The sequence below is a fragment of the Microcebus murinus genome, chromosome 13 (assembly GCF_040939455.1).
Source record: "Microcebus murinus isolate Inina chromosome 13, M.murinus_Inina_mat1.0, whole genome shotgun sequence".
Lineage (NCBI taxonomy): Eukaryota > Metazoa > Chordata > Mammalia > Primates > Cheirogaleidae > Microcebus > Microcebus murinus.
This window is the reverse complement of record NC_134116.1, coordinates 63,523,720-63,545,010: the sequence shown is the minus strand read 5'-3', so window position 1 is coordinate 63,545,010 and position 21,291 is coordinate 63,523,720. Positions and strand designations below refer to the sequence as shown.

The 21,291-nt window shown below is 35.6% G+C and overlaps 1 protein-coding gene across 2 annotated transcripts in view; it reads right to left on the bottom strand.

Moving 5' to 3' along the window:
• Positions 1-21,068, bottom strand: part of LOC142874877 (uncharacterized) — an 88,479-nt gene extending 67,411 nt beyond the window's left edge. For both annotated transcript variants that reach the window (XR_012922459.1, XM_076009445.1), the window contains exon 1: positions 2,975-21,068. The gene's annotated coding sequence lies outside the window, so the exon portion shown is untranslated. The remainder of the gene's footprint in view (positions 1-2,974) is intronic.
• Between the last annotated feature and the right edge of the window lie 223 nt (positions 21,069-21,291).

Sequence of the window (21,291 nt, the reverse complement as noted above, 5' to 3'; positions counted from 1 at the left end):
TCAAAATTGAAAAAGTAATTTTTGTAATTAGTTCAGTGAGGAACACATGTTAATAATACAAATAAATAATTCTGAAGATCACAGGATAACAAGATAATTTTAAATATATTTATTATGAAAGCTATACAATAAAAAAGACTAACAGCAAATACTAAAGGAGGATTTTTAAAAATTAAGACATTTAGAAATAGTAATGGATTAATAAACTATTAACTAGTGGGATTAATCAGTCTCACATTTGAAAAATGCTGCACGTTTTTCCTCCAAGTGACTCTAACCATGAAAATAGGAAAGTAAAACTAAAAAAGATAATATATGTTAATGGAATATCAAAAGTGTAGTTTGTGGTGCTACGAACAGAAATTCCACTTCAAAATTTATTTAATAAAAATTAAAAATGCTCACATTTATTAAATAGTCTTTTGAAAAATGCTTGCCAGAAAATTGAATTCTGATACATTAGAAAAACAATATAAATAGATTAAGGATGTTATTTGCTATTTCAAATAAAAACAAAATACACACATGCACAAAACTGCTTCAGTAAATATTTAAAAATTTTATTAAAAAAGTTAATTGTATCTTATTTAACAAACCCTCAGTAACACTTTAAAACCTCTGTTAAATTGTCATAGCTGACAAACTGCTTAAAATATAAGTAGTCCTTATAAACTAGCATTATACACCACTGATAAATAATGAATAATTCAAGTTCCTTCATATGTAGATATGTTAAGGTACCTCTATTCTAGTTTATTAAAACATTTTTTTCTACTCTAAAAACAACTATTTCAATTAGACAGGAACAGTGACAACTGTATTTTAGGGATCATTAAGAATTTTTCCTGAAAGTGAATGTTATTTAACTTTGATGATGCACTTACACAAATAAGATACAAATCACTGAAAAAAGATAAAAATTAAAATAAATCTCTTCCTGCAACTTCTGCACAATGATCTACCTATCAAGGGTGTTAGATATAAAAATCAGGTTTGTAAATTTAAAATAGTCAAAATCTTTACAGAATGCCTTTTAAGAGGTAGTTAAAAGAGGGCCAATCATACATAGCAGTAAAAGCCATTATTAATCTGCCTCCTAAAATAATACATACTACTAATTAGGTTAAAGTTTTCAATCCTGTAATAATTAGCCAAATACTAGAAAACTGTTAATATATGTACTGATGTTTTAGATATTTACTAAGGTGAATTTTTAGACATCTATAAGCCAGTATATATCATACAGAGGATAATTATATGATGTTAAATATTTGTGTCCAACCACTAAGTTTTGACACCTTCGAAAATCACAAATCATAAACTCTCTAAATTAGGAAAAACTTTGTGGATTTACATCTTTATTTACAATATAAACTCAAATGCTGTCTCTCTTCCCCCACTTAACTCATTAAGGCTGTGTCTACAGATATCTGGATTAAAAGTGATAAACTGAACCTGGATTTTTTTCCCTCAGACACTCAGGTAAACCATGTTTTTCATTTTTCATCTTACTGTTTTGTAACCTGAAAAATACTGGTTAAGTCAGTAAGAGAAAAACTGTATGTATTTTCATCCTATTCAAATTAAGCTGCTTTTCCATAACATTCTCAAATCAAAGTTAGAAAGACATTCTATACCTTGTATTCATCTCAACCACCAATGACACCAATATAAAACTACCTGAACTTCACCCTTAAACTGATTCCCATTAAATTTTAACATTTTATATAACCTCAACTGTTAATAGATTCACATTCCTGTATTATTTATTTAATATGCCTTAATATAGAAATACCAAATTTCAGTTTAAAAAAATTTTAAAAATACATATAAACATATATATCTTAACATTCAAACATTATTAAAAACATCTAAGAATTTATTTTAAAAGATTTTACATTGTTTAAAGTTAAAAGCAGTTTTATGATCATGATGATAATTACACATCACTCTTAGGACTAAATTACACTTTTCTCATGAAAACAGACCTTTAGGACTTCCTATATCTTAAATATATAAAGTAAATATTTTTAGGTGAAAAAAAATTTTTAAATTGTAGTAAATTTTATAAACCTCACTTTAGCAAAGAGATTTAAAAAAATGTGTTATGGTTAATACTTTACCATGAGATTAATACTTTACTATAAGATAATTAGTCAAGTAAAATTTAGTAATACTGTTCAATAAATTCATTTTCACAATACCAGATCACCATTTAGAAAACAAAAATTGTGTTGTTAAATACCATGTGAAATTTTCAACTAAAACTATAAAAATCAAAAAAGATAAATATGCCAGAAAAGTGGCTCTGTGATAAAGTATTTTGGAGGTTAAGACAATAAAAGTCACTGAAGTTTAGGCATTCTATAATTTTATTTTTAGAATTTGTAACTTTTGATATGAACAACTTAAATATTTTACTCTCAGTACCTATGAGTAAGATACTAGTAGTTTCTGTTTAAGAAAGTGGGTTTTTCAGTTTCAACCACATTGCCACTTTTGGTTAGGATGGTACTTGGAATACTTTACATTGTCTTAAAATAGTCTCATTAATCTTATCGAATTTTGTAGGCTCTACCTACTATTCTTGCTGTCAAATAGCCAAATAAATTCCATTTCATTTAAAACCTCCATTTTATAAGATGAAAAGTCCACTATTTAATTTGTTTACTTAGTACACTGTAATAACAACCTTAAGGACATAAAAGAAAAAAATACTATATATACTTATTTTTGTTATAAATAAATTCAGTTTGAGTTGGACCTAATACTAGACAATGAGAACATTAACTGTATAACATAAAATTTGGAGTTTTAATAAGCAATACAACTTAGCTTTGGCCACTTGACAGGATGGTTTCTGTTAATTATTTACTGATTTTAGTTTGTCTAAAAGTTTCAGCTTTACCAATTGTCTAGTCCAATTATATTGCAAAGACATAAAATTATATGCTTTTAAAATTCATTAGCATACCTTAATTTCCTATCATGTTCCAGCATATTATGTGGAATATTCAATCAAAGAAGTTAGGTTGTTCTCCAGAATTGGCTCTCTCCTAAAGGTCAAAACCTGCAATAAAAATGTCATGTATTATAGCATGAAGACACTCAACAGATTTTCATCTCTTGTAGTTTCATAGTTGATCCCTGAAGATAGAGGTTAGGTCTTCAAAATGACCCCAATCTTGCCAGTGTTCAAAGAAGCTAACTTGAAAATAATGTTTTAAAAATAGAAATAACTTGATTAGAAACACCTGTGATATGCTTTATCATCTGAAGCTTCTTCAAACAAATCATGTTAATATGTTTCTGCTTTCATTTCTCTTTAGGGCATTCATTTTCAAAGGTGTATGGATGAGTGTGTATGCAGGTAGCTAGCTGTTAGAGGACTGGTAGAAGGGGACTTCATAAGGAAAATATCAGATATATAGTTTGTGCTTCTAAAACTCATAAAATACATACAGTTTAAGATTACTGGAGGTATAGGGACAAAATTTAACTTATCTTTTTCAAGTTATCAAACATTTTAATGATAACAGAAATTACTATTATTTTCAACTTTAGTCATTTTGTGAAGCCTGAGTGAATAATACCAACATTTCCAAATATTTTAATATATTACAGTTCTCACAGACAAAATGTGGAACTTATTTTTTGAATAAATTAAAATACTTACAAGTAATAAGTGGACCACTACTGGACCAAATAGTTTTTTCATGTTTCCAAGTAGAGGTAGGATATAACTGAATGTATATAAGTGGCTTTTTCATTTGTTTCACCTTTCTGAATCTTAATGATTTAATGTAGGAATCAACTATATAAAAATATTAAATTACCAAAGGTTTATAATATACTACATATGAATTATAATGATCTGAATGAGCTGCCCACTTTTAAAGAATGGCTTAGAAAAATTAAACATGAAAATAAACAAAAAAAGCACCTTTATTCTTCTGCGACCAAATACTTGATTGTTTAATAACAAAAACCACACAATCATACATAATTCATAAATACCAATCCAAATACCACAACACTGTAAAAATATCAAAATAATTTCTATATAGTCTTCCTCAAAAGATAAGTTTTCTACATTTGAGCACTCTGAAAGTTAAGGTATCTTAAGTTTAGAAATCATAGAAGGAAAATAGTAAAAAATGTTAAGTTTTTAAATAGCAGGGAGAAAAAATACTAGATTATAATAAGCAAAAGAGGTTTGGACATAAATACAGTAAATATTAAACCAATGTGCATGATAAAAATGACATTATTAAAAAAACCTTCAAATAGTAAAACTCCAATCTAAAATCTAACATATAGCTTATTATTTATACTTAGAAACCATCATAAGTCTTTCAGTGCAAACATTCTTTAGCAAAATAAGGCAGGATTAAACAAAAATATATTAAACTTCTCATAATTTTAAGTAAATATTAAGGATAAAATTCAAATATATATATTTAATATCAATTCCAGTATTTGAAACTTGTTTTTCTAAAAGGAAGATCCTTTAAAGCATCTATAATACAGACCAAAATAACAAAAAAACCCCAAAACTCCAGGCCAAAAAAAAAAAAATCAGTTCCCTACCAGAAAACAATATTTATATGAAGGATCCACGGTCATTTGTACATGCAAATAATCAGATAAATATATAAACATATATTAGTAATGTGATATTCTAAAATCGATATTGTTACTCTTATTAAGACAATCACAACTTTAAAGTTCTAATATTGTCACTTCTAAAAATTAAATGCTTAATCTCATTTTCAATGCTTATTTGAAATAAAGTGGTACTTTATTACTGATTTCCTTTGGTGTTACAAGATTTTGGGCTACAAAATTTTAGCAAGTCATAGTTTGAGTTCTAATTATGTGCCAGAATTAGTTGCCTGGCACGCAATTTTCTAAGTTTGCTGAATGGAAAAAAAAACCCCACAAAACTACATGTATACTCTTATATGACAATTCTTTCTGAGATGTGTTTTCTAGTTATAATCAGACCAATATCTGTTTCTTCTAAAAAGGGGTTAAAAAGAAATCACAATGGGATTATTAAGCTTCATTAGACAAAAGAAAAAAAAGGGAAGAGCCAATTTTAAGTAATATTTTAAAGAGAGACAAATTTTTATAAGACAATTTTAAAAAACTGTATAAATTTATACTTTACTTGATTTTTTAATTGAAGAAAGCTAACGTATCATGTAGAAAAAATATCTAATATAGTCTCTAGGAATTTTTTTTCATTTTGTAAGCCAAATCAACTGACCAATATTTCTGGATTGAAGTATTCCCTGACATTCTGAATAGTTACTACATACCAATAAACAAACAAAAATATGCACGTTTGCACAAAACAAAATGTAGTAAATAAATCATGATGAAACAAGGCATCGAGAATATGGAAGCTACTTTGACATTTTCATCCTTAGCTGTAGTTCTTGATAAACATTAAAACTGGTATTAAATCTGATTAGGAAAAAAACGCACTGTACAACTAACACAAGTTAACAGCATTAAAAAAAAAAAGCCTGTAATTGCACTTTTCACTTGGATTTTTAAAAATAGTATGAAGGGCAAACAAAATGAAAATCAATGCTACCAGAAAGACTGATACCTTACCTTCTTTCATTCCCTAGCCCCACAGTATATAAATATAGCTTCAAAAAGAGGTGAGCTACTGTAGCCACATTATACCCCACCATTGTTTTTCTGTGATAATAAATGACTTCTCTAGTCATTACAATATAAATTAGAACTATCAATTTCTACAGAAAAATATGGATACATGCATATAAACATTAAAAATATATATATTTGTTGGAACTTATATGCTGATAAAACCAAAATCTTCCTCTTATGTAGTATCACACAAAAGGGAAAATATTTTTAATGCTGTGGATTTTATTTAGGTGCTAGTGTGTTCTCAAGCTTTAAGTAAAACATTTTAAATAAAGAAATCCTTTTAAAAATGGCTTATTAAACAAAAACAATCCTTTACTCATCATTTCCAAAACACACAAAAAAATCCCATAAACCAAAGTGCTAAAAAAGTATGGTGAAACTTAACCAGACTGGTAGAATTTAAAGCCTGCCCCCACACCCCCCAAAATTCTCCGAGTCATATAATTTGAATGAAAATTAAAATACAAAACCAAAACCAAAAATCAACAGTAAAAAGCAAAACCCACTGGTTCTGGTACTTTAGATATAATTACATTTAAAATAGAAATGAGATCTACAATTTCATTAAATCAAATTTTATAGAGAGGATAATTACACCTTTTATGAAATTTTCATGAGCTGGTCCAAAATACACAGCTTTGAAAAAAGGAACGTGGGTTGTGTGATCACAATTCATGTTATGAAGGCAATACAAAATAGTATCAATTATAAACTCAGCTATTTCACTATTTAATATAAATTATATTTACAGCCCTACAAAGATTTGTAAAAGTCATTAAGATTTTTCATTTGAAAATTTTCTAACAATGGATTTTGGACTTAGTGTGAAAATAAACTATAAGTTTCAAAATTTCAACTACATTCAAAAAACGACATAAACTTCTATTAAATGAAACTATCCTTCTTAAAGCATATAAAGCTGTTTATCAGTAAGTTTATGGCTTTTCTTTGAAAACCACGCCCGCCTTTTATCAAGATGCAATTAATGGAATGACAAGCTTGGTAATAAATAGAAATATATTGACGGCTTTCTTAAGCAACATTAAACAAAAACCAACTAAAAACACAACACACCCACACTGTGGTATACGATATATTTCTTCATAATGAATTTATCAAAAGAATGAAACCATATATACGCACCTGAGCTTACTTACCTGTTGTATTGTCTAAATTAAGAAATATAAATGTCTTGTATAATAAAGTTTTAAGTTCACTGCAATGACTGAATCAGCAAAATCTATATATTTTAGATTGGATGTGAAAAGTTTAAAAAACACATTAAATTTTCATGGAAAATATAGAAAAGATCATTTGTTAACATTTAGAAAATTAATGTTTCTTTTAATCAAAATAAAAGAAATAATTCTCCCGTAATCTGCATCCGACAAATATATGTAGTTTAAGATAGAAAAATTCCTATCAAAAGAAAAAAACTCCTTCAATCAGTTTTTAACCAATAAAGAACAGCGTCAAATATGTGTCTTGTAATTTCAGTCAGCAGAAATAGAATTTTGCAAAAACAGCCTCGTCAGTTTTGCTTTTAATATACATTTCAGAACCACCTGAAAGTCCTTTATGGGAGAAAAAAAACTATTAAACACCAACTTTTTTTTAAACTCCCGTCTTAACGTTTCATAACTATTTCCGTGGTTCTGTGACTAAAAGTATAATTTTTCGGAAAGTCGAGAATTATAATCTAGCGTTCAACATTCAAACCCCCCAGTCCCGCTTCCTTCCAGCCAATCAGGGGGTAACAAGTCCAGTGTTTTGGAAGCTCCGTTAGACACAATTTGAAAAACATCACATTGCGCTCTCCCATTCTCCTCCCAGAAAGATTCTAAGTGAGGGCGGGTCCCCCAGTCTTCATAGAAATATAAGAAATCAATCAATCCTTATATCAATTGTAGGCGGAAAAACAACGTTTGCAGGCAGTCCTTAAAAAGGGTGTCACTGCGATTCCCAGGCAGCGTTATTCCTATTTGCAAACAATTGAACAGCTGCTGCAAAAAGCATCTCCAGAATATTTGGAACCCAGAGCAGTGCGCTCCACACGCAAAACATCACCAGCAAAGGGTTAATCTAGTGGTGCCTTCAGCGCGGAAAAGTCTTAAGATCTAGTATGCCTTTAATGCGGATTTTTTTTTTTTTTTTACAAAGGCCACAAAGTATTACCTAAAGTTAAGCAGTTACTGGCTCACATCACTGAAGAGCTGTCGAGTAAGAACTCATAGTACTAGTTAAGAAAAAAAAAATCACTAAAGGGAAAGACAATTTAACACCCCTTCTCCCCTCTGCCTCAGCGTCGAGAGTTCCCAAGAAAAGGTGACTGCCAATTACCGTTACTTTGTTTGGGTATAGACTTTTCGGGAGGAAAACATCAATAGTTTCGCAGGTTGCTTTTTTCCTTGCGACGTGTTTCAAAGACTGAAGAAGGAGAAAGTCTTTTAAGAAAAGTGCGACTCGGAGGAAATAGCCAGGAGAAGGAAATCGCTAGCTCGAAGCCCCATCTTTCATCTCATTCAAGAACACCCCTCCCCCTTGAGAAAGCGCAACGCTGAAAGAGCAAATGACAAAAATCCCCAGTAAGAAGTGAAAGTCCAGCATCTTTCCTAAGAGCCCGTTACAGCCTCAAAAGCCTGCCCCTGCCCCATCTTGGAAGCGTCAGACGCGGTCCCTACGACCCTACCTAAAAAGACCTCACTGGGACCGAAGCGCGCAGGCGGGAGGGCGGCGAGGGCTTGGGAACCTCTCATTCCTAGGACACCTCTCGCTTCGGCGACAAGAGACGCCACTATAGATGGCTGGGTGCCGGGCGAGGGGTACACTGTCTGCCACAACCGACCGGAGGGACCCTTTACTCCAGGTCCTGAATTTTCTGTCGACCTTAAGTTTCTTGTCATGCGAAGACGGCCATCAGCCGGCCGGGAAAACTGCGAAAAAAGGCGGCTCGGCTCGGATGTGGGAGAGGAGCGCGCGCCCCCTGCTCCTGTCAAGATCCGCGGCCTGCGGAGACCCGGCTGCGCGCCGGCCCCGGCCCCGGGCGGGGGGTCTTGCTGACAGATCCGCTGGGCGGCGGCCGCTCCGCCGCAGCCGGTCCGCGTCCCGCTCAAACTACAGCTCCCCTCCCCCCACAGCCCTGTCTCTCAGCGCGCCCGCCACATTCCGCCCGCCGCTGCCCACTCGCAGACGCCCAAGTTACCCCTAACCCTATTTCCTGGGATTTTTTCGCGATTAAAGTGAGGGCAGACCCAGCGCCCGCTCCCTGCACCCCCACCGCCTGCGGGTCCCACCACTGCCACCTCCCGAGTCCCGCTCTGCTACTTCTCCAGGGTCTTACCGACTGCGCCAACCTTGGCGAAGCACCGCCGACTGCCCTTTACTCCAAGCGATTTTTGGCGAATTTTTTAGTGATTTTTTCTGGCGGAGTCCTAGTGGCACTGTACTCTCGGACAGGTTATCCCGTCTCTCCCGCTAGATTGATGAGATCAGGCATCACTCGAAAATGGCGCCGAAAGCGCTGAGGCTCCTCATTCAAATTCGTTAGAGCCAACCCCGCCGCCCCAGGGCATGCCGGGAACGCGGGCTGCCTCCGCAGCTGTCAATACCGCCTCTTAACCTCCCTTCTCCTGCTTTCCTGACATTTTTGCGCAGGCGCAAACTTCAATTCCCCCCACCCCTCGGCCCATGCCATGCACATGCGCAGAATCACCACTGTTCGCGGCTCTCCCTTCGCCTCTTCGGTCTCAGTCCGCTTGCCTTTTCTCTTGCGCGTGCGTGTAGCGCCTTTGCACAGCCGCGGAGGTGGAGTGACCATACAGACTGTGGGACCAAGGGTGCACAGATGCCTATCATTCGGCAGGCATTTACCATACTTCTGGGGGTAAACAAATAAGGGCGCCGCTGAGGCGAAAAGGAAAACGTCTTACAGCCAGGGTCTTAATTTCCCAACAACGGAATGTGTCTGTGAGACACGTGTACTCAAAACAGCCCCGCCAGCGCGTAAGGCTCTTGCCGTTCGCCAACGCTCTACGGGAGCTTTCGCTCTTAAGCCCGAGAATAACTTTACGAGGTAGGAACGAGTATTATTCTCAGCTTGAAGACTAGGAAACCAAGGCTCAGAGACGTTAAGTAATTTGCCTAAGGCAGTACAGGTAGCAAGGCAGTGGACTAGTCCACATCTGTCAGATTCTGCAGCCTGGGCCATTTTCTTCCTCGCTCTGCGATCTAACCTGAGCACACACAGGAGGCGTGGTTTCTTTTCCTCCTTTCTCGTCAAATATTCGTGCGTGTGTGTGTGCGTGTGTGTGTGCAAGCGCGCGCGCCTGCCTAGAGTTAATGATTACTTAAGTTTGCGGGAGCACTTATTCTCTGTCCTAGGCTGCCTGCTGTGAAGACGCTTTCAAATCCAGTTTCTCTTACCGTCTTATCTTTAAACTTTCTGCTCGGTTTTGGAGATAGGAATGGGCAGTCTTTGGGTGTCACATAGGGTGATTTTTGTTTTTTTTAAATGGTGTGGTAAGTGAACTAAATCCAGCAAAGACGGGTTTCCCCTTGTTTGTGTGACACATTGATAAACTATTAACAATAACAAGCAAGGGCTACCTCGTATTGACTGTGTACTGTGTGCTGGGCACTGTGCTCAATAAATGCTTCATGGCCTAATCGTGTCTATTGCCTACAACAACCCTGTGAAGTAGGTATTATATTCATTTTACAGATGAGAACACCTGAGGCTCAGATTAAGCAACCCACCTTAAAGTCTTATACTGGTAAGTAGAAGCACAAGTTCTAGGCAAACCTGTGTCCACTCTCAAAAACTGGGTGCTATGATAGGACAATAAATGATAAAGTTGTCAGTATTTTAACACCTTCCTTGTGAAGGTTAAATAAGATAATGGGTATGAAAGTGCCTCAAGTATTAATAAGTAAGGAAATGGTGGCTGTACTGAGGGATGAAGAAGAAAAAAGAAAAAAAATAGTTAGGAAATGGGAGAAGGGTAGCATAGTTTGCATTGTTGAGGTACACTGGAAAAGAAATGGATTTTAGCACCTTGAGATCAAGAGGTAACATGGCACAGCAATGTATTTGTCTTAAGTCTCTCTGGTACTTTTGTGCACTGCTTAAGTGGGTGGACTCTGGAACCAAACTGCCTGGGTTTGAATCCTAGCTCTGCTACTTACTTACTGTGTGATCTTAGGTGAGTTACTTTATCTGTGGGACCTTTACTAAAACAACTAACATTAGTACCTCATTGGGTTGTTGAAAGGATGTACATAAGCCTATACATTTATATTAAAGGCATTTCAACAGTGTTTAGCATTTTAGTAAATGTTTGCTATTGTGAGTCAGTCATTAATGTATCTTTTAATGGCTTCTTTAATGGGTGTTTAAAAAAATCTTACTACAGTTAGTGCCATTAGGGGTTAGCATTATTATTCAAGAGCCCTTTAAAATGACAATCAGCCTGACAAATGATTTTAGCCAAACATGAGTAAAGATTCCTGTTAGGTGAATAAGGATGTTAATTAGTTTTACCATTTCATAAGAGTAATATGTGGAAATAGAATACTTTTACTGCTCTTTCTGATTATTATAGTTCAAAAAAACCCCCCTAGGGCAATCTAAAATATATAAAGAAAGTAAGAACCATCCAAATTTCTACCTTCCAGAGATAATCACAAATTCTTTGTACTTTAAAAATATAATGTGCCTCCTGTGGGAAGAATCAGGCAAAGTCTGGATAAGTGGTATATTTGGGGAACTTATGTGCAAGATTGTACTAGAACTTCATGCATAGGTAAATAACACAACCTGGTTTCCTCACGGTAGAATTTTTTTTTTTTTTTTTTGAGACAGAGTCTTACTCAGTTGCCTGGGCTAGAGTGCCATGGCATCAGCCTAGCTCACAGCAACCTCAAACTCCTGGGATCAAGCAATCCTTCTGCCTCAGCCTCCTGAGTAGCTGGGACTGCAGCATGCACCACCATGCCCGGCTCATTTTTTTTCTCTATGTATTTTTAGTTTGGGCCAATTAATTTCTATTTAGTAGAGACCAGGTCTCGCTCTTGCTCAGGTTGGTTTCGAACTCCTGACCTTGAGCGATCCGTCCGCCTTGGCTTCCCAGAGTGCTAGGATTACAGGTGTGAGCCACCTCACCCGGCCTAGAATTTTTGATCTAGTGTCCTTTTAGATCTACTCTGTCAAAAGAATTCTAAGTGATGATGATGTTTATAAAGAATAATATTTCTTAAGGACCTACTATTTCAGGCATTGTGCTAAGCATGTATGTGCATTTTTCCATTGAACCCTCATATAATTTATGAAGTGGGTGCAATTATCATCTCCATTTTGCACAGGCTAAAGTGTATGTGGAGGTCACTTTTAGAAGATTTAAGTCCCATTTTATTTAAAATTTTATTTAATAAGCCTAAAATCCTTCGTGAAAATTTCTTGATTTCTCTAAAACAGAAGAAAACAAAATCAAGTAATGTACAGTAGTTCCTATGCCTGTACAGAAAGCCCAATTGGAAAAAAATGATCTTTTGAAAACTAAGAATTTTATATTTGACCACAAGAGGGTGCAAATTCCTGAGTTAAATTTGAAAGAAAAAGAAAAAGTGCTTTTACTTCAGACCATCCAATTCATAGGTGAAAAACTAGTAAGAATTCTTGCCTAGAACTTTAATATTCCACAGAGTGATGTACTTTATAAGAAAAAAGAACTAAATTATTTAGGTACTAAATTAGGGCAGAAGTTTTCACCCTTCTTCTTTATGGTAAAAAGTTAATCATCCCTCCCCCACTCCTTTCTACCCAGCCAGTTTGTGTCTCTGCATAACTCCTCTTTACTTCTCATAAGAGTAGAACTGAAATTATAATTTAAAATGTGGGATTTTGCTTTTGGAAACTGGAATGCAGTCACTAGCAAATGAATGGTAAATATGGGTAGTATGGAGAACCAAGGTTTTGTAATTTCAATGCTTTTTCCCCTCCTGCTGTTGCTAATGAGTAAGCTACAACTGATGGAATGTTGGCTTCAACATATTAACTTATTTAGATAAAACTGTGAAAGCTATAGGTCTGTTCATCTTTCAAGAAAGAATGCAGACTTTTAAAGAGGAAAACATTTTGGATAGTAACTTGAAAACAGTATATATTAGTGAATGTTTTAAAAACAATTTACTTAGTAGGGTTTTCAAGTTCTTTGTTTTTTTGAGACAGTCTCACTCTGTAGCCTGGGCTAGAGTGCCATGGCGTCAGCCTAGCTCACAGCAACCTCCAACTCCTGGACTCAAGCTATCCTCCTGCCTCAGCCTCCTGAGTAGCTGGGACTACAGCCACACACCACTGTGCCTGGTTAATTTTTTCTATTTTTAGTTGTTTGGCTAATTTTCTTTCTATTTATAGTAGAGATGGGGTCTCGCTCTTGCTCAAGCTGGTCTTGAACTCTTGAGCTCAAGCAATCCTCCTGCCTGGGCCTCCCAGAGTGCTAGGATTACAGGCATGAGCCACTGGTTTTCAAGTTCTTTCTATTTTCCTGTTGGTCTTGTTTCTCTGAAGTGGACTTACAACTTTTTTCTTTTTTTTTTTTTGAGACAGAGTCTCACTTTGTTGCCCAGGCTAGAGTGAGTGCCATGGCATCAGCCTAGCTCACAGCAACCTCAAACTCCTGGGCTCAAGCAATCCTGCTGCCTCAGCCTCCCGAGTTGCTGGGACTACAGGCATGTGCCACCATGCCCGGCTAATTTTTTTTTTTAAATATATATATTAGTTGGCCAATTAATTTCTTTCTATTTATAGTAGAGATGGGAGTCTCGCTCTTGCTCAGGCTGGTTTCAAACTCCTGACCTCGAGCAATCCGCCCACGTTGGCCTCCCAGAGTGCTAGGATTACAGGCGTGAGCCACCACACCCGGCCGACTTACGACTTTTTTAAAAAACCTTTTTATTTGGAAATGATTTCATATTTATAAAAAGTTACAAAACTAAAAATGGTTCTAGGAACATCCATATCATTTGCTTGCTCTTGTGCATGGGTGAGTCCTCTCTCTCTCTCTTTCCCTCCCCACCCCATATATAGTCCTTATAAAAACACACAGGAAAAACACTATAATAAACACTTTCAATTCATATCAAGGTTTTATGATTATAGTTAAACATATACATGATAAAAAGCTATTCTGAAATTCTGCATTGTTGACACTGCCAAACTATGCTAGGTAACATTTGTGTTCTTCATCATTGGATCTGACCATCATTGAATCATGACCATCATCATTGGATCTAATCCAATGATTTTTAAACCTTTGTAAATCTGTTGAAAGCTACAGACCCTCCTTCTAAAATAATGCATATATACAAACAGTTTGCATATAATTTCAGAGATGGATGACAGTCCACAGAGTTCCTGAAGGAAACTGAAGAAAAAATTATTCATACATATGGTAGGGCAGAATAATGGCCTAGCAAAGATGTCCATGTCCTGTCTTTCTGGAATCTATGAATATATTATGTTACATGGTGAGAGGGAATTCAAGTTGCACATAGAAATTAAGGTTGCTACTCCAATGACCTAAGAATATATTATCCTGGATTGATTATTTGAGGATGCTCAATGTAATTATATAGTCTTTTTTAAGTGTGGAAAGGGGAAGCAGAAGAGTCAGTGATGAAATGTGAGACTCAACCAGCTATTGCTGACTTTGAAGATGAAAGGAGACCATGAGCCAAAGGTTCATGAGGTTCATGAGATCTAGAAGCTGAAAAAGACAAGAAAACAGACTCTTCTAGAGCCTCTAGAAAGGAACACAGTTCTGCCTACATCTTTTCTTTAATTAATTTTTTAGAGAAGAAGTCTTGCTGTGTCACCCAGGTTATAGTGCAGTGGCGTGATCACAGCTCACTGCAGCTCAGTACTCCTGGGCTCAAAGAATGCTCACGCCTCAGCCTCTCTGACCACGTACGTAGCTTTGACTATAGACATGCGCTACCACACCCACCTGCCTACATCTTGATTTTAGGTCACTGAGACCCATTTTGTACTTCTGACCTCCAGAACTGTAAGAGAATAAATTTCTGTTGTTTTAAGCTACTAGGTTTATCGTAATTTGTTTATGGTGATTTTTTTAAGTGGTGATTTTATAGTGTTAGGAAACTAATATAATATGTGAACAGTCATTTTGTATGTGTACTGATGATGTATAGCTATGGTAGTAATAAGTATATATTTTATATTTTTAATACCACGTAGATATTTTTCTGTACTTTTTTATTTAACATCCATAAAAAGTACTTTTTTTTTCTTTCTTTAAAAGTATGTGAAGTGTCAGACTTCAAGATGTACAACTGTTTAATTAGCATCTTGTCTACTACGGAAATTATATACCTACACAAGATTTACTGAAATTTGTTGGTAGAAATGTGATGAGCTTTTCCTACAAATTTACCCATCTACATTCCCTTTTTAAAATGCAACATTTTAGCCTGGTGTGGTAATCCTAGCACTCTGGGAGGCTGACGTGGGAGGATCCTTTGAGCTCAGGAGTTTGAGACCAGCTTGAACAAGAGCGAGACCCATCTCTACTAAAAGAAATATAGAAAGAAATTAGCTGGACAACTAAAAATATATATAAAAAATTAGCCAGGCATGGTGGCGTATGCCTGTAGTTCCGCTACTTGGGAGGCTGAGGCAGGAGGATTGCTTGAGCCCAGGAATTTGAGGTTGCTGTGAGCTAGGCTGAAGGGATGGCACTCTAGCCCAAGCAACAGAGTGAGACTCTGTCTCAAAAAGAAACAAACAACAACAACAAAAAAAAGACAAATAAAATGCAACATTTCGACTTATTGTATATGTTGATATCATTTTTCTGTCAATTGTCTTAGATAATTTCTCTTCCCTGTAGCTAATTGACACATTAAAAAACAATTAGAAAATCCTCCTCAGAGGATACTTTAAATAACTACATGCTATAATTAATTAGGTATAAGCTTAAGAGAACATACTGTTTAGAAACCTAGATTTACTTTGCAGTTGGGTAGATTCTTATATGAAAGATCAATATAAGTACTTTATTATCCATAGATGTTTTATGAACAAGAAACTTTGTCTTTGTGATTTTTAGAGGATATCAATATTAGTTCCATGGGGGAAAATTTATACATGTATTAGGAAATGTACTTCTGTTTGGGGAAATTTACATTGCATAGTTTAGAGCTCCTATTTCTAGAAATGGTTAAAACGGATTCATATATATATAATAGCATTTTCAACTCTGTTGATTCTCTTATGATTACAGGGTTTTTTTTCCTGTATGAGGAGTTACTTTGCTTCCATATTCTTGGCCAGAAATCACGGGACTGAACTAAAATCCATTTACAATTAATAATGGTTACGATTTATTGAAGAAGTATGAACTTTTTTTTCATCTGCCAATAAGGATTCCTGGAAAGGGACAGACCTGTTTGTTTTCACACTAAGATCAGTGTGAAAATGCTGGCCTAAGATAAATATTAAGTATAGTGTTTTGAAGCATTGTTTTTAAAATAATACAACTTAAGAGCTTAAAAAAGGAAATTTAGCCTATTCAAGTTTGAAATCAGAATCTTAAGAGTTAAAATAGGCCTGTTTCTTAGTGCCACCCATTATCTAAGTGTCCCCTGAAGTTTCTGAGAATAAATTTATTCCCACCTACTTGTTATAACCCTTTACATAAGACCACTGTTATTTTCAGTCATGATAACAACTGAATCACCAACCCCAAATATCCTTTAATGGCTTCTTTAATGGTTTTATGATTTTAAACCCTTCACCATTCTGGCTTCCTTCTTCTGGTTAATCTCCACTTTAACAGGGTCCTTCTCAAACAGTGACATCTAGAATGGTATATCATATACTATATATAATCTGAAATATACCAAGTGTTGGTATTAACTTTTTGTCTTGTCCATTAAAATTCTTGTATTTGAGAACAATTTTAGATAATAAAAAAGACTGATAAATAATAGAAATGGATCTATTCTTGACAATTTGTCAAAAGAAAATTGAAGAACTTTAAAAATAAACTACACTGAATAAAAAAGTTAAAAAAAAATTATAACTTGTGACTTTCTCAGAAGCTTTATTGACTTGAGATGAAACTTGTCCTGGAAGTTGTGGAAGATAGGGAACCAGGAATCTATTAACATTCATTCTTTTTTTTTTTTTTTTTTTGAGACAGAGTCTCACTTTGTTGCCTAGGCTAGAGTGAGTGCCATGGCATCAGCCTAGCTCACAGCAACCTCAAACTCCTGGGCTCAAGCAATCCTGCTGCCTCAGCCTCCCCAGTTGCTGGGACTACAGGCATGCACCACCATGCCCAGCTAATCTTTTCTATATATATTAGTTGGCCAATTAATTTCTTTCCATTTATAGTAGAGACAGGGGTCTCGCTCTTGCTCAGACTGGTTTTGAACTCCTGACCTTGAGCAATCGGCCCACCTTGGCCTCCCAGAGTGCTAGGATTACAGGCATGAGGCACCGCGCCCGGCCATCATTCTTATTTATTTTACTTAACAGAAGTAAAATTGAGACACTGGTCTCTAGGAGATATGACTGAGGATGTATGATCAGTTCTTTAAGATAGTTGAGCTTCATGCTACATCTATTCTTAATATATACAATTTATTTCTTACAGAACAAATCTATGGGGAAATAAGGAGGATAAAATACATCACATTCCCTTTTGACTAAGAAATGCTTACATGTTTAAAACAAATTAACCTTTCAAGGCAGCTCTGAAGAAGTAATTTATTTTAAATAGGTGAGCAGTTTATAGTTCTTATGGGAATTCTTTTTACTTACTTTTTTCATCATAGGATTAGGCCCTATGTTTTTAATTTAAGACCTTTAATTTTTGCTATTAACATTTAATTTACTTAATGACTCCATACTATTAACTTTTGACCCAGTGAACTCAGGACAGTATATACAGACTGTATACCTAATTTTAAAGAAACTCTTAAAAAAAAAAAGATACGTTTAATGTAAAGCAGAAGATTAAATTCATTTCAACTGTCCATGTAGAAAATATCATGCATACTTAATCAAAGAACTTTCCCCCCTTATTGGCAGATGTATTTTTATAAGCACAGAGGTTTTTCTTTTAAAGCAATTAGATGTTTATGCCATTGGCAAAACAATATGACCTAACTATAATTTTTTTGTTTTTTTTGAGACAGAGTCTCGCTCTGTCACCCAGGCTAGAGTGCTGTGGTGTCAGCCTACCTCTCAGCAACCTCAAACTCCTGGGCTCAAGCAATCCTTCTGCCTCAGCCTCCCAAGTAGCTGGAACTACAGGCATGCACCACTATGCCCGGCTGATATTTCTTCTATGTATTTTTAGTTGGCCAATTAATTTCTTTCTATTTTTAGTAGAGATGGGGTCTCGTTCTTGCTCAGGCTAGTTTCAAACTCCTGACCTTGAGTGATGTGCCTGACTCGGCCTCCTAGAGTGCAAGGATTACAGGAGTGAGCCACCATGCCAGGCCTGTAATTCTTTTAATAAGTTGCAAGACTACTAATAGATATAAAACCTCTTCCTGACAAGAATTTTTATAGCATGTGACTAAATCTAACAGTTCCCCTCCTACTTTTATTTATGCTCAGATTTACCTTCCTTTTATATAAAGTTGAAATTCCTAAAGTTTAAAGTTCTAGATGTAAAAAATGTTAGTACATACAGTTGTTAACTTAAAGTTCAAGGTTTCTTCTAAACCACTTAATGTAAAAATACTTTGTACATAGCTTTTATTTGCTCTTAAAACTAGACCTGGGGACTTGATTCTGAACATTTTCCCCTTACTTATAAAATACATGTGCATTAAAGAAAACTGAGAAAAAAATCAGGGTTGACTGGAAGGCATTACTTCTTTTTTTTTTTTATTTTTTTTATTTTTAAATTAAACAGGATGACTTATGGCAGCATTACTTCTTAAGGCCCCTTAACAATATACCTCTCTCCTCATCTCCTTTCCCAGTTGACCAAGGAAGGCCCTATATTAGTTACTAACATTATTGAATTTCATCTATTTAGCATTACTAACTAGTGTACTTTGTTTCTCTTCTTCAAGAAAACTGTAGTGTGGTATCTTGTGGGATAGAAGGTTTTACCTTTCGGGCACCAGAGAGCAAAGTCCCTCTGATTCACCTAAGGATACACTATTCTTATTTTAAGGGTGGCTATGAGGGTGCATTTACTTTAATCATTTTGGGAGTGAGGAATGGTTAGAAACTGAGGGAGCACAGATAGGCTAACTGTTGTCCATGACAGGAGAAGGGGAGTGAAAAGGAAACTCAAGTTTATAGGGAATCTAATTCCTGATGTGTGTGTGTATGTGTAGGCATGTGGGTGGTATGTGTTTTAAATAAATTCTGATGAACTAACAAGGTGTGAAAACTGTATTTTGTTATAAATGCTATTATTTATTAAACTGTTCAATATGCTGTTTAATAATTATTATAGATATTTTTAAGTATGCCACATTCACTTTATTCAAATATGAACAGATAGTTAAGCAGCAGCTGCTATAAGCTGAACACTGTTAGGTATTGGGTATACACAAGGTTTCTGAACTCTTAGAATAGTGCAAACTATATATGTTTTTGTATAACCTTCATGGTGTACTAATAAGGTAATATGTTGTTTCATAACTTAAATACTAGGGGAAATGTAAACGTGCTCTTTGATTTATTATTTTTTAAATAAATGGAAGTATTTTTGTGTGGTTTTACAGTCATCTTAGACTAGGGCAGTGATGGTTGGGATAAAATGAGGGAAATGTCTAGAATGACTCCTTGGTCCCTGGCCTGGTTGTACAGTACAGTGGTGGTATTATTAACCAGGATAGGGACAAGTGGAGGATCAGGGCTTTTGTGAGTCTGAGAGTATGTGTGTGTGTGTGTGTGTATGTGTCTAAGGGTGTGGCATGGAGGACTGGGAAAGGGGAGGGAGATAAGCTCAGGGAGGACATATTAAATATGGAAGATTAAATGCCAATGTGTGACCAGGCATGGTGGCTAATGCCTGTAATTCTAGCACTTTGGGAGGTACAGGCAGGAGGATTGTTTAAGGTCAGGAGTTCAAGAGTAGCTGAACCAACACAGTGAGACCCCATCTCTACAAAAATTAGAAAAAAAACTTGACATGGTGGCGTATGGCTGTATTCCCAGCTAATTAGGAGGCTAAGATGGGAGGATCATTTGAGCCCAGGAGTTTGAGGTTGCAGTGAGCTATGATTATTCCACTGCCCTCATGTCAGGGCAACAAAGCAAGAGCCTGTCTCAAAAAAAAAAAAAAAAAGCCAACTGGAATCTAAGTAGAGAAGTTCAGTAGGTAGCTCAATATATGCGACTGAGGCTTAGGAGAAAGACCTAGGCTGGAAATAGCCATCACAAAATAGGTGGTAGTTGAGATTATAGGGGAAATGGATGCCATTGCTCATAGAGACTAAATATAGTGAGAGGAAACGAGAACCAAAATTAGTAAACAGGCAAAGTAAGAGGAAGCAACAAAAGAGTTGAGAAGGAATGACAGAGGGAAGGAAGGGCACCACCAGAGCTCAGTGTTCAAGGAGCCAGTAGGAGAGAGGTTTCAAAAGGAAAGAAGTTACCAGTGTCAGAAGGTAAAGACAGGTTAAGTAAGCTGAAAAATATCATGGGATTGGCAGTTGTATCATTGGTAAGGTTTGTAAGAACATTTTCAATGGATTGATGGTGGCAGAATTTTGTTTGTGTTGAAGAATATATTAAAATAGAGAAAGGTTACAATAAAGGTATATTATTTCAAGGCTCTTCATTTCTTCTTCAAGACAGAAATAAAGGATGATAATTGTAGGGAGGGGTTTGCAGAATAGAGAAGACCCTACATAGAAGAGAGTTTAATTTTTAAAAAGTTTTAATTTTAATTTATAAAATGTGGGGACAAAGTTAGCAGAAAGGAGACATTAAAAAGAGAAGAAATAAAGGTAAAGCAAGATTCTATAGGCAATGAGGGAGTATGGGATCAAGAGTGAAGGTAAAGGAATTCACCTGGAAAGAGAGAAAGGACACTTCTGAGACTAGAAGGAAAGAGGTGAAGATAGTAATAGCAACATAGAGCAGGAAGTTGAGGGAGTTCATAGCTGATAGTTCTGATTTTTTTCTGATAAAGGAAGCATAAAAAAAAATAAGGGCTAAGGTGAAGTAGCAAGTTTGAGTTGAAGTAAAATGGTATAAAACATATACGCTAGGTAATGGGAGAGGGAGAAAGGTTATTAGCAGGAGAAGCTTATATACCTGAGAATGGTATAAGCTGCATAGGAGAAGATACAAAGCTACGTGGGAGATTGTGGTTTAAAAGAAGGGGGAAGATTGTGGTTTAAAAGAAGGGGGAATAGTTGAGGAATGGAGGTCAAAATTAGGTAAGAAAGCAAGGTGTTTAGGGAGTAATGGAATGAAAAACTGGAAGGATAAGTGGTTGTAGTCAAAGATCAATATATTGGACTCTAAGGCTGTGGAGTAATTTTTTGGTGATCAGAAGTACAGGGTGTGGATCTGGGTATGGATTGCTGAGTGAAGTGGCTGTA